Source organism: Balaenoptera borealis (genome assembly GCF_965194805.1).
Source record: "Balaenoptera borealis genome assembly, chromosome: 3".
Taxonomy (NCBI): Eukaryota; Metazoa; Chordata; class Mammalia; order Artiodactyla; family Balaenopteridae; genus Balaenoptera; species Balaenoptera borealis.
In genome coordinates, this window is record NC_138866.1 from 118,805,541 (window position 1) to 118,817,457 (window position 11,917).

Sequence of the window (11,917 nt, forward strand, 5' to 3'; positions counted from 1 at the left end):
TTGGGTTTGGGGAAGGATGAGAAAGGGATATCCTGTGGACAAAATTTAGCGTTCCAGGTTAGGTGGGCTGCTTTAAAGTACAGTTCGGGAGGGGGTCACAGTGCACAGTGCTGGTAGAAGGCCAGGGCGGGAATGGGTGGGGTATAGCTTAGGTTCTGTTTTGCCAACTTGGGGCACTAGATTCTCGATGGCAGCAGCATATGGGGTCCTCCCGGTAGAAAACTATATCCACAGCATTATCTGGAGAAGTGCTTTATCTTAGCACTTTAAGAAGATAGCAAAAGATGTGTTTGAAGCTATACTTTTGAATAAGAACTTTATGTTGTTACAGTATAATGTAAGTTTAATTATATACACTTGTGCAGAAGGGTTACCGTAACAAGCATGAGACTGCTGTCCTTAGAAAGGCCCACTTGTCATGTTGGCCCTTGGCTGGTGTGTGGGAACTTGGCCAGTAAACTGTTCCTGAGACTGATACAAAACTCACCCTAAATGATAAGGGTAGCTCACTATGCCTATCCTGTTTGTATAATGTGTTTTATGCTGAACACCTGGTTTCCTTCTGAGAGTCTGGAATGTTGATACAATAAGGTGTCTGTATGACCAGCCCCCCCAAAAATCCTTGGACGCTGAGTTTCTAATGAGCTTCCCTGATAGACAGCACTTCACATGTGTTATTACAACCTGTTGCTGGAGGAATTAAGCTTGTCCTATGCGACTCCACTGGGAGAGGACTCTTGGAAGCTTGCACCTGGTTTCCTCTGGACTTCTCCTCATATGCCTTTTCCCTTTGCTGACTTGGCTCTGTATCCTTTCATTATAATAAATCATAGCCATGAGTGCGACCATATGCTGACTTCTGTGCGTCCTCACAAATCACTGAACCTGGAGGTGGTCTTGGGGACCCCCGCACAACAGTAAACCATACATACTATAGGGCTGAGTTCTAAAATTAATGACCAAGCAGCTGCATCGCACAGGGAGATCAGCTCGATGCTGTGTGACCACCTAGAGGGGTGGGACAGGGAGGTGGGAGGGAGGCGCAAGAGGGAGGGGATATGGGGATATATGTATACATATAGCTGAGTCACTTTGTTATACAGCGGAAACTAACACAACACTGGAAAGCAATTATACACCAATAAAGATGTTTAAAAAAATTAATGACCAGCTTCCTCTGCACTAAAGAATTTGAAAAATTCTTCAGTTAGGTAGGGTCAAAGGAAGGTGCTGATTCCAGCCTGGATAATTCTGTTGACTTATTCTTGGTGACCCCTACTGTTCCTGTCCCGTGCCCTGTCTCACAGAGTAATTGCTTCCCTGTACCAGGACCCTACCCCCATGTGCATGCTATTCTCAGTCTCTACTTACCTATCACGGAGCAGAGGCAGATCAGAGACAAGGAAGGAGTATTGGGATCTATCAATGATTGCTGCTCAGAACTCCATGGGTGTTTGCAGTTCAACTCTTAAGCCAGCAGGAGAGTGACGATGATACACTGGCCTATAGGTCCAGTTCAGGACAGACCCCTTCAGCAGGGCGTAGATGGGCTTTTCCCAAGTGTGCCTTTCTGACTGAGGTTTTTCTAGATTCCAAGCTGACCTACTTTTACCTGGTTTCCACACACTTTTTCTTTAGATATGCTGATGCAATCAATTAATTAACACAGAGTCATGCACTGGCCTGTGGGCCTCAGCTTCTGTAAGGTGGCTTTTTCTGTCCATAACCCCATGTGCTGATTGGCTCTGAAAGACCAGATTGATCCAAGCTTGGGGGCACTCCTCACTCATGGTTCCTTCCTCCAGCTGCAGTTACCACCTTGTATGCAGAATTGCTTAGAAGCCTGCTGTCATTTCTGGACCATCCCACAGAGAAAAGCAAGTTTTCAGCTTGTATGTGCTGTTCAATGTCTTAGAAAGCAACTTACCATGTACCGCCTTGTGGTTCCCAGACAGCCACTCATATGTGGAGGCTTTCCTGGCAGGACGAGCCTATTTCTCCAGCGTCATTCCCTTCTGCAGACATAGCCTACATCGTGAGGATATGAGAAGGGGCCTTGGGAAGTACACAGGAGGCATACTGAGAGGAGGTCATTCTCAGAAGTCTGGAAGATGTGTTTATCTTATAGACTTTTGACTCCAAGGGCTGGTTTTCTACATTTCCTAGTCCTGATTTGCTTTGGAAGAAAATAGTCCATGGGTCTGACAGGCCCCATAGAAAGCCAAAGAAAAGTGGGGCTCCTGGGTGTGGAGGTGAAGGGAATAAAGGAACAGAAGTGTCTCAGTGGCCGCAGGACCCAAGGGAGTGGTAGGAGAAGGAAAGTGAGATATCCATGCATGAGGGGCCAGTAAACCCTAAGAGCTTTTTTCTGATAGAAGTCTTATCACCCCCACTGAACAGTGGAATAGGATCGAGGGACCACTCATGATTGTTGACCCAGCGTGGACCTTCATGGGTTGCTACAGGTGGGTTGTTACAAGTAGCTTCAGATCCAAAAAGAGAAACCACTCAACGTGTTCTGCCTCTGCATGATGGATAGGCTGAGAGGAAGACTTTTGGCTCTGTAGGAAAATCGGAAAATCTCATAATTACCACTACAGGAAGTGCTAGATGATCAGAGGAGTATATTAGAACTCCCGACTTTCCTATCTGGCAACTTTTCCTCATTGTTAACTTCAAAAGTCTCTTTATCTGAGGTATTTGGGGTCAGAAGCCTTTAAGGAACCATGATGTGAAGAAGGTGTCCTTTCATATCTAGAGGATTTGCTCCCCATCTCCAATGACTGTGAGCAGAGACCCCATCATTTGCACTGACACACATTGGCTGTGCACCTGGGGTGGCTGGGAGAAGCCATAGAGTACTGACTAAGACACAACCTCTTCCTTCAGGGAGCTTGCCATCTAACATGGTAAGATCAGTAAGTAGGACTAAGAAGATGGCATATTATTGAACAGAGGACAAGTCAATGGACCAATCCCAGCCCTCATTGGTGGAGGGTTCTATCCTTACACGTTTCCCATCTGCAGACAGATTTGATCAGAAGACTGTGGGAGCTATATTCATTCCCCAGAATTAATGGCTTTCTGCACCATCTGTAAATATCTTTTAAGGAGGTCTTCAACAAGTGTATTTTAGTTTCTCATAACTCAAGCCAATCCAACATTTATTAAGGCCTACAAGAATGGAAAAGAATGTGGTCTGTAACCTCAGGTCCCCTGCTTTTGCTCTCTTGAGATTGCCCATGAACCCCAAATAACTGCTTGGCAGGCAGCACAAAACCTCCAACCCCAGCTGAGCCATTGAATAGGTGCTTAAGTTGAAATTTCAGAAACATTCCAGAGGAAAAAAAAGCAATTTCCCTAAGCATACAGAAATATTTCATGTAGCTGTATTTGTATACTCTGCATTTCTTCCTGTTGCAAAGGATGATCTCTCTCTGCCTCTGCCTCTGCGTCTGTCCAGGGCAACCCACCACCTGTTGACTGGGTCCTATCCCTTCTTTCCTTTCAAGGACTTTGCATCTTTCTCTTGTATCATTAACTTTCCCATTTCTAGAGGTTTATCCCATTGGCATATCAATATGTTGTAATGTCCCTTAAGATATTAAAAAATAAACAAATCTCTTCTCGACTTCCAGTTCTTTATCTATTCTTTATTTATTTTGCTTTCTTTATAGCAAAACTCCTCAAAACAGCTGTTGCTCCTATCTCTACTTCCCCTCTTCCTATTCTTTCTTTGACCCATTTCAGTCAGGCTCTAGTCTCCACAGTAATAATGAAGCCAGAATTCTCACAGGCCCCAACAACTCTCATCTTGCTAAATCCACTGGTCAATTCTTATCTTCATATCAGTTGACCTCTCATTAGCATTTAATGCAGGAGGTCACTTCCTTCTTCTGGAAACCCTTTCTTTTCTTGAATTTGAGGTAGCCCATTCTCCTGGCTTACTTATACACTGATTACTCCTCCATGCCCCTTACTGACTTCTCCTCCTCTTTCTTCCCTGCAAATGTCGGGGTGTTCTTGCGCTCAGCCATCAGACTTGTTCTCTATCTCGCCTCACTCTTAGGTGATCTTACCCAGTCTCGTGATTTTAAACACTGTTCATACTCTAATGACCCCCAAACATGTTTCCAGCCCTGACCTCTCCCCTAAGCCAAACACCTTCTTACCATGCCCACTTGGACACCTGCTGGGCAGTTCATAGTTTGTATGTCCAAAACAGAACTCTTAATTTCCCACAAGAACCCCTCATCATGTCTGTGTCTTTTCCAATTCACCCCTCTCTCAGTCAAGGGCACCACCACTTACCTAGATGCTCAACCTCCAAGCCTATGAGCTGTAATTGAGTTTTCTCTTTACCCTACATTCCACATCTAAACCATCAGTAAGTTTGGTTGGTTCCATCTGCGTAATACATCCCGGATTCAACCACTTCTCACCACTCTTACTGATGTCACCTGTCTGAGCCACGCCCATCACTCTCTGGACCCACTCCAATAGTCTCATAACTCATCTCTCTGCTTCCCCTCTTGCCATCCCTCCCCCAGTCTATTCTCTTCATGGCCACCCAAATGGATATTTTTAAAATGCAAATCAAATCATGTCAACCCGTGTTCAAAACTTAGAATGAAACCCAATTCCTTACCATGGCTGCCTCTCACTCTCACTTCTCTCTCTTACCCTCCTATTCTCACTACACCAACCTTCTTGCTTTTTCTCAACCCACTAACTTTATTCTCACCTCATGGCTTTCATATTTCCTATACCTACTGCCTAGAATGCTTCCCAGGATCTTTTGCATTCTTACTGCTTCACATTACGTAGCTCTCAAGCACTTATTATTGCCTGATATTATAATGTTTATTAATTTATTTACTTGCTTATTGTCTGCCTCTAAATTTTATGGTGAGAATTGAGTCTGTCTTGTTCACCAGTGTGTCACTAGTACCTGAAATAGGGCCTGACACCTGGAAGAGGCTCAAGAAATGTTTGTTAAATGAGTGAGAAATAATGATAGCTAGAACTTATTGAGCATTTACTATGTACCAGATACCGTGATAAGGGCTTTACATACTCATTTAGCTCTCACAGTAACCCTTTGAGACTTTACTGGTATTTTACCCAGCTTTACAGATGAGGAAACTTCCACGTAAAAAGATGAAGAAAACTTGCCTAAGATTACACAACTACAGAGGGATGGAACTGGACCTTGAACCCAGCTTGGTCTCAGTCCAAAGCTCCTGCTCCTAACCACTAGATTATAATGCCCCCAAGGAAAGCAGCTTCCCTTCCAGTTAAAGTCCCAATGAAATCAATTTAAGGTCCCCTGCTTAAGAATTCTGCATGTGGGCACCATCAAGTGCTCCTTCCATTGTCTAATGGGGCTGAAAAGAGCCATCATTGCTTAGGAAAGAGTTATGAGGACTCTTGGCCTCCAATTCTCCTGCCCTGCCCCTATAAATGGATTCATATTTCAAATATGGGGTAGAGGGTGGGGAAGGGGAGGAGTACAGGTGGGATGAGAGAGAAGAACTGTATTCCTGGAGGCCCAGGTTTCCAATCTTTCGAATCTAGGCTTTGACATAGGGCAAACTCCATGTGTTCTCCTGCTGTCTTAATTCTCCAGCTTCACTTTTGCTGCTCTCCCTTCCTCCTTCTCTGGATGAGAGGGTGGGACTCTCTTTAGGAGATGCTCTAGGTCCCCCAACCACAGCCCCTGGGTCTGCCCTAGAGTTCATTTGTAGACAGTTCCTCACAAGGAATGTTTTCCCAGGTCTCTGCCTAAGGACAATTTCCAGCCCAAGAATGTGCTTCGTTACCAGTAGGGGACAGGCCAGAGGTGCCAGGTGAATTATGTTCCAGTTTCCCAGAGGGTCCCCAGCAGGACTGAGCCCCAGTTGCCCACAGTGGTAACCCACTCATTAACACACCCTTCATCAACTTTCATTTCTTCCCTGTCTCACCTCCTCTCTCCCTCACATGCTTCCTGAGCTCACCCCCCAAGTAAGTTATAAGTGCTGGAATCCTCATCTCAGTGTTTACCTGACTCATGACAGACCAGCTCTCCTAAAACTCTTGAGCAGAACAACATCCAGGAGTCATCGGAAGAGTCAGCCCACCTCCCTCCAAATTTAAGTTAAATTACATTTCAATGAGCTGTACATTTCACAGCTTCTGCCATGATTTCATTTAATGTTTTCAATCATCCTGCGGTGGACACTGGTTGGGGAGTGTCAGCCCATTCCACACGTGTGAAAACCAAGGCTCAGAGAAGTGAATTAAATAACTGACTAAAGAGACTCCAGGTCAGCTGCCACTTCCCCTTGGAGGTTTGTGTAAAGATCCAATAAACTCCACTCTATACCATAACCAGCAGAGAGCCTAGCCCTCAGTGGGTGTTCAACCCATGCAAGTTCTCTTTTCTCTTTTAACTTTTATTTTTCCAATGAAAGGTCTTAAACCATTTTGTCAATGGAGTTTGGCCCATATTTCATAGTCAAAAAAAAAAAAAAAAATAGACGTACCTCAAGCACTTCCTTCTCCTAGGTGAATATGAGCTCATGTTTCAGAAATTCCCCACTGGAGTTCATCCCCTTCTTTCCACAGGCGAGGTTTCTGAATCAGACTAAACTTGACTCTGGACAAGCTGCCCATTTCCAGGCTGGCATGTCAGCCTCTGCTGACCGCCACCTCTGACCTGACTCCAAGCTTCTTCTCAGGCTCCCAAAGGGGGCAAGCACCTCGATTCTCTCAAGGGCTTAGATTGGAGCAAAACAGGCTGGAGTGAGAGCTCGGGGCTCAAGCCGAAATGTGGGCTGGTTCCTGATCCTGGCGTGGAGCACATCTCTCCTTCCAGCATGTCTTTGCTGTGGGTCTGGAGCCTGAGAAGTTGGTGTCTTTAATGAGCACACTCTGGAAACGTGTCAGCTATCTGATTACAGCTTCCTCAGAGGTGGAGTGTGCGCCCTGCCCGCCCATGTGTTTCCCCCACAACTCTTCCTTTGCTGTTCCACAATAAGGCCCATCTACCATAGCAATGCCTACAGCTAGTGACACCTTGCAGGGTGTTCCTTCTCAGCAGCGCAATGTTTCCTTAAAGAAACACACACCTTGAAGTGGAATTTCTGGAATGATTCTTGGATGGATGTTTTCCAGAGGAACCCTAGCAACATGTGCAAATACCCTTTTATTTTCCAACTTGGAGACAAATATTTCCCACCTTTCTTTTTAGTGTGGTGACTGGGCTGAATAAGTACTCAGGTGACACGTTTCTGGGTGGCAGGAGTGGATGAGGCCAAAACAACACCTGTCGGTTCTGGGTCATTTCCACCAGCACCGAGTGGATTATTATTTTAATATCCCAGTGGAGATTGCAAACTGAATCCCAGGGAAAAAAAGATGGAGATGAAAATTCTGGAGAGAGGGAATTTTAAGCTATGAGAATGGATGCAATCTCTGCAGAAGAGAAAAGAGAAAGGGGTAGAGAGTGATAGGCAGGAGGAGATAGGGCCTCAGGTAGCTTGATCATATAATTTGTTGCCCAAACTGGAACAACTTAGGGAGAGATAGGAGCCACTATTAATAATGACATTGGGAACTCAGATGTAAACCAGAATTGTCTTCGGCATGGGAGGACATATGGTCACCCTAACACGAGGGTCACCTCTACTGAAGGGCTGGTGATGATTGCCTTTGCCACAGCCCTGACACTTTCTTACATGACAGCAGGAAGTGGTGAAGAGGTGATCATCTGCTACAAGTCCAGAACATGAGTCCTTTCAGTAGGGTCTCCTGAGGGGGCCATTGTGAACTCTGGCAACTTGTCTTCCCTTTGGGGCCTCTAACCCTTCACCCATCCTCACATCATTCCTTGGGGACAAGTGTGGTATGATGAGGATAGGACACAGATGTGCGTGTGCTCTCCAAATGCCTCAAGGGGGAAAACTGCAGCTATTGGGAAATTGATAGAATTGTCAAAAGAATATAATCAGCTACATAAATTGTTTAACCAAAGTCACAGTGCTGTGATAAAAATTAAAATTGTCTTCATATGCTATTAAAACTGATACCACATCCATATAATTCCCGTCTCCCTCCAATCTAATTGCAACATACCTTTGTCCCTACTTAGTTTCTGACCCAGTCTCTTTATTCTAGGCCCTCCTACCTCTTCTGGGACCTTGATTCATATTTTAAAAAAATCATCTCTTGACCCTGAGTCTCCCATTTTAACCTATATCTGTAAGAGTATAGATGCAATGTCTTCCATTCTCTCTCCCACCCCTTTTACTCCCTAACCTATGGGTTTTTTCATCCCCATTTTTTTTTTCAGTGTTTCAGACTAGACTGAAGAGTTCTGACTTCATCTGAATAAGTGTGGTTCACAGTAGGCTCTGACTAGCTGAGCCATTTCTGAATGTCAGATTTCTAACAGAAACCAACTTGTTCTCAGCAGTAACCAAAGTAGCAAACTGATTCCAAATTGGTCAAAATCAGTTTTTAAATGGTTCTAACCAGGTCAAAACCAACATTCCTGGTTCAAATTGGATAAAGCCAGGTCAAGCAGGATAAAACCTTCCAACTTAGGACAAATCAGATTCAGAGCAATTCATGATGATTGAGACCAGATGAGCCTGGTTCTAACTTGTCCTTACTGGGTCAGACCAACATGAATTGAGTCACAATGGTTCAGAAGGAGGAAACTGGATTCAGCCAGGTGACACTGCTTCGTATTAGGGAAAAAATAAATAAAAAATGATTTTTAGCAGAGCAAACAGATTCTAACTAAATTAAACCAGTTTAAAGTCACATTTGTTGGAAGGAAATCTAAAAAAGAGGGGATATATGTATACGTATAACTGATTCACTTTGCTGTACAGCAGAAATTAACACAACATTGTAAAGCAACTATACTCCAATAAAAATTAAAAGATAAAATCACATTTGTCAAAGTAGCTTGATTCAAGTTGGATCAAATCAGCTCTGATTTCAATAGTGTTGCCCTTGCTGATTAAAACCAGCTTTAGCCAGTTTAAACCAGATCTGGTACCATTGCTTAAAAAATATATTATTAACTATTTATTGAGGAAAAAAAGAGATGGATAGGTTATAGATGTCATTATATCTTATAATTTACATTTTGCTTTCATAGATCATTAAGAGGTATATAAAATCCAAAGCAAGCTCTTTACCGATTCAGTAATCTGTAATGTCCATTCGTCTACAGATTTCTCTCGGCATTAAAATTATTTCTTACACTGTTGAGTTTCCCAAGTTTTAATCAAGTTGAGGCAGGTTGTCTGCAAAAAAAAAATTTCCCCAGTCATCTAGAGAAGAGATTCCCTCAGTAGAATGACCAGGCTCTGACCTTCTCACTGGTCTTTTGGGAGAACGTCTTTTTTCATGGGGACATTACCCAGATTTGAATTGCTTCATCAAAAGTAATTAATGAGGAGCTAGGCCTACAACAGCAGACATTTTCAAAGAGAAATGATTTCTCCAGATCTGTGGGGACTCTGTCCCAAGGTGGTGCTGCTTTTATGGAAAATATGTTGACTCATGAACCGTTGAACCATCTTTCCATGATCTGAATATAGCTCTCTAATAAAAACCTTTTCATATTTTTTTCTCCAAATAATTTCTGGATTAAATCATAATTTGATACTGATGGACAGTGCAAAAATGAATGAATTCAGAACTATGTTGGTGACCTAGGAGCCACCTGAAAGGATACCTAGTCATACTTATTTATCCAAATGGCAAACTAGTACAGAAGAAGAACAAAAAGGTGTAGAAACTGAATGAGAATACAAGTTATAATACAATTAATAGTAAAACTGAAGTGGAATGGTAATTTATATGAACAACATTTTTAAAATGTATTTCAGAGACTGAAAGTAAATACTGGATTTTGTGTTTCAAAACCAGACACCTACAAACCTGCAACCCTGGTCGATCAGATCAAACTTGTTTCAACAATTCTATGCAAATGAATTTGTGCTCGATTCTTTAAGCTGCTTGCAATTGGATTAAAATGAGAACTGCCTTTTCATTTCAAAGTTTGCACTGCCCATGGTCTCACAGTGTTCTCTGGGAGGCTAGATTGTGAAGTTAGAAAATGCCTCTCTGCTGCTATACTCTCACCATCCATCACATCTCCATTTGTTCCCTTGGGGAAGAGTTGTTTTGTGCAAAGGAGCCCCCAAATGATCCATGTGTACTTGAAAGGAATGCGTATTCTGCTGGTGGGTGGAGGGGTCTACAAATATCAATTAGATTACATTGGTTGATGGCGTTGCTCAGTTCTTCTGTTTTTGCTGATTTTCTTTCTACTTATACTATCAATTACAGAGAGAGGAGTTTTGAAGTCTTCAGCTCTAATTGTGGATTTGTCATTTCTCCATTTATTTCTATCAGTTTTTGTTTTTTGTATTCTGAAATTCTGTTGTGGGTACATATGCATTTGGGATTGCTACATCTTCTTTGTGAATTGGCTCTTTTATCATTATGCAATGTAGTTTTCCTTGTACAGTAAGTCCTCTACATACGTTCTGAGGCGGGTTCGTAAGTCCAATTTGTTCGTAAGTCCAACAAAGTTTGCCTAGGTACCCAACTAAGACAATCAGCTATATAGTACTGTACTGTAATAGGTTTATATAATACTTTTCACACAAATAATACATAAAAGACAAACACAAAAATAAAGAGAACGTTTTTAATCTTACAGTACAGTACCTTGAAAAGTACAGTAGTACAGTACAGCAGCTGGCGTACAGGGGCTGACATCGAGTGAACAGGCAAGAAGAGTTACTGACTGGAGGAGGGAGAGGAGGTGGGAGATGGTAGAGCTGAAGGATCGTCAGCAATAGGAGATGGAGTGCAAGCTGCAATGTCACTCACGCCTGACGCTGATGGCACAGGTTCTGGTTCCTTGCTGGATTCAATTCTATCTACCCTCTTGAAAAAACGATCCAGTGATGTCTGGGTAGTAGCTCTTTTCTCGTCATCGATGACACAGTAGCACTGGATTGCATTCTGAACGGCTACTGCAACCTTCATGTATCATTCTATGTTCGGGTCCTGTGCCTCAAAAACTAACAGTGCCTCCTCAAATAAAGAAAATCCCCTTGCATTTCCTGCATCGTGAATCTCTTCGGTTCTTCAGTTACTTCTCCTTCCTCTTGTTGCTCTTTGGCCTTTCTCTGTGCCTCCAATTCCATCAGGTCTTCATTAGTAAGCTCCTCATGTTGCACAGCAAGGAGTTCAGTGACAGCGTCTTCCGGCAGATCTAGCTCCATCTTCTCGCTGAGGGTCACTAAGTTGCTGAAGACCTCTTTGGACTCCTCATCCACCTTCCCAAATCCACGAAAATCGTGAACAAACTGTGGGCAAAGGTTCTCCCAAAGCACATTCAGGGTGAAGCCTGTAACGTCACGCCAAGCAAAGTCAATGTTTTTTATGGTCCTGTAGATGTTATAGTCCTTCCAAAATTGTCACAAGGTTGTTCCTGATTCATCTTTCACCTTTACTACCTGATGAAGAGTGTAACATAAATAATATTTCTTGAAAGTCGTTATAACTCCGTGGTCCATAAGCTGGATGAGTGACGTAGTATTCGGTGGCACATGCACTACTTTGATGTTGGGATGGAAGTCATCCATGAATGGGGTGTGGCCCAGAGCATTGTTGAGCAGCAAAAGAATGTTGAATGAGACATCTTTCTCCAAGTAACATTTCTCTACCTCAGGGATAAAGTGGTGGACAAACCATTCCTGGAAAATGGCCAGGCTTTGTAGCCTGTGTAACCCAGGCTTTGGGGTTACTCTTCCACACCACAGGAAGAGAGTCCTTGGCTCTGTGTTTTGTTTTGTTTTTTCTTTGTTAACATCTTTATTGGAGTATAATTGCTTTACAA